Source organism: Phyllostomus discolor, chromosome 10, assembly GCF_004126475.2.
Source record: "Phyllostomus discolor isolate MPI-MPIP mPhyDis1 chromosome 10, mPhyDis1.pri.v3, whole genome shotgun sequence".
NCBI classification, from domain to species: Eukaryota; Metazoa; Chordata; class Mammalia; order Chiroptera; family Phyllostomidae; genus Phyllostomus; species Phyllostomus discolor.
This window is the reverse complement of record NC_040912.2, coordinates 66,566,741-66,569,555: the sequence shown is the minus strand read 5'-3', so window position 1 is coordinate 66,569,555 and position 2,815 is coordinate 66,566,741.

Here is a 2,815-nt window from a genome sequence, read left to right as displayed (position 1 = left end):
TTTTAAGAGAACTGCAAGACAACATGAAACATAATAATATGTGTATAATAGGGATACCAGAAGAAGAAGAGCAAGGGATTGAAAACCTGTTTGAAAAAGTAATGAAGGAAAAGCTCCCTAATTTGATGAGAGAAAAAGTCACACAAATCCAGGAAACACAGAGAGTCCCAATCAAGAAGAGCCCAAAAAGGCCCACTTCAAGACACATCATAATAAAAATGGCAAAATTCCAAGACAAAGAGAGAATTTTAAAGGGAGAAACAGGAAGTAGCATACAAGGGAGCCCCAATAAGGCTAGCAGCTGACTTCTCAATGGAAACACTCTAAGCCAGAAGAGATTGGCAAGGAATAATCCAAAAAATTAAAACCAAGGGTCTGCAACTGACACTACTTTGTCCACCAAAGCTCTCAATTAAAACAGAAGGCTGAAAGAGGAGCTTCCTGGAGAAAAGAAGCCTCAAGGATATATCTCCTGAAAACCATCCCTGCAAGATATGCTAAAGGTTCCGCTTTAAGAACAGGAAGAAAAAAAGTGAGAGAGAGAGGAACACAGTACAAAAAAATGGCAATGAATAAGTACCTATCAATAATAATCTTAAATGTAAAAGGATTAAATGCTCCAATCAAAAGACATAGAATAGCAGAATGGATAAGAAAACATGACCCACAAATATGCTGCTTTACAAAAACCCACCTCAGAACAAAAGACCCACACAGACTGAAAGTGAAGGGCTGGAAACAAATATTCCAAGAAACTGAACAGGAAAAAAAAGGATAATTTGAGGATTGTATAAATGTAACTACTTCTTAACTGTTAAGGAGTTGAAATTACATTCGGCCCTTTGAAGACAACCGGAAGGCTGATGTGGACCCCGGTGAAAATGAGTTTGATACCTTTGACCTAGACCCTAGAATTTCACCTCTCCTTAAAACTTACATTACTGTACAAAGCAGTTGCTATTTCCAAGTAATTGTGCATGCCCAGGGATAAACACAATATTGGAGGGTCATGACTGCCATGAAAGAGAACTAATTGAAAAACTGACCAACCACCTTAACCTTTTCTTCAGCTGTACTAACTTTAGACAGACTAACTAACCTTTTCTTCAGCTTGTACTAACTTTGTACTAACTTTTAACTTTCTTCCTAATTCTAGATCCTAATGTCCCTTTTTTTAGAATGATTACTTTCAACAATTTTTAATTATATTTTCCCATATGGATGTTTCCCTTTTGATTTTGCTAGTGTTTTCTTTAGCTACAGAGAAGCTTTTTAAATTGATGTAGTCCCATGTGGTTATTCTTTCCTTTATATCCTTTGATCTAGGGCACATGTCAGTGAAAATATCACTGTGTTGTATATCTGTAATTGTCCTGCCTATGTTGTCTTCTAGGACTATTATGACATCATCATGACTTATATTTAAGTCCCTTATCCATCTTGAGATTATTTTTGGGCATGGTGTCAGTTGGTGGTTGAGTTTCATTTTTTGGCATGTAGTTGTCCATATCTCCTGACACCATTTGTTAAAGAGGCTATTTTTACTCTATTTTATGCTTCTGCCCCTTCATTGCATATTAATTAAACATAGAGATTTGGGATTATTTTTGGGATCTCTGTTCTGTTCTATTGATCTATGTGTCTGTTGTTATGCCAGTACTGGACTGTTTTGATAACCTTGGCCTTGCAATATAATTTGACATCAGGAATTGTGATCCCTCCTACTTTGCTCATCTTTCTCAAAATTCCTGAGGCTCTTCAGGGTCATTTATGGCTCCAAATAAATTTTTGAAATGTTTTCTCTATGTCTGTGAAATATGTCATTGGTATTTTAGTAGTGATTGTGTTGTATTTATAAATTGGTTTGGGTAGTATGGACATTTTGATGATATTAATTCTTCCAATCCATGAGCAAGGTATATTATTCCATATATTTATGTCTTCCCTAATTTCTTTCTTCAGAGTTGTGTAGTTTTCTAAGTACAGGTCTTTTACCTTATCAGTTAGGTTTATCCCTAGGTACTTTATTTTTCTTGTTGCTATAGCAAATTGAATTTTTCTCTAATTTCTGTGTCTGATATTTTGTTGTTAGTGTAAAATATGCCTTGGATTTCTGGATATTGATTTTGTATCTCACTGTTTTACCAAATACACTTATTAGGTTGAGTAATTTTTTGGTGGAGTCTGTTGGTTTTCTATGTACACTGTCATGTTATCTGCAAACAATGACAGTTTTACTTCCTCCATTCCAAATTGGATGCCTTTTATGTCTTTTTCTTTTCTGATCACTGTGGCTGACTAGAACTTCCAATACTATACTGAATAGAAGTGGTGAAAGTGGGCATTCTTGTCTTATTCCTGATCTTAGTGGGAAAGCTTTTAGTTCTTGCCCATTAAGTATAATGTTGGCTGTAGGTTTCTCATATATGGCCTTTATTATGTTGAGGTATTCTCCTTCTAATCTCACTTTGTTGAGTGTTTTTATCATAAATGGATACTGTACCTTATCAAATGATTGTTCTGCATCTATTGATACAATCATGTGATTTTTGTCTCTCATTTTGTTTATATGATGTTATTATATTTATTTTTTAAGGATTTTATTTATTTATTTAAGACAGAGCAGAAGGGAGAGAGAAAAGATAGGGAGAGAAATGCCAATATGTTGTTGCCTATTATGCAGCCCCTACTGAGGACCTGGCCTGCAACCCAAGTATATGCTTTGACTGGGAATCAAATCAGTGACTCTTTGTTTCACCAGTCAGCAATCAGTTCACTCAGCCACCAGCCAGGCTGTGTCATGTTTATTGATTTG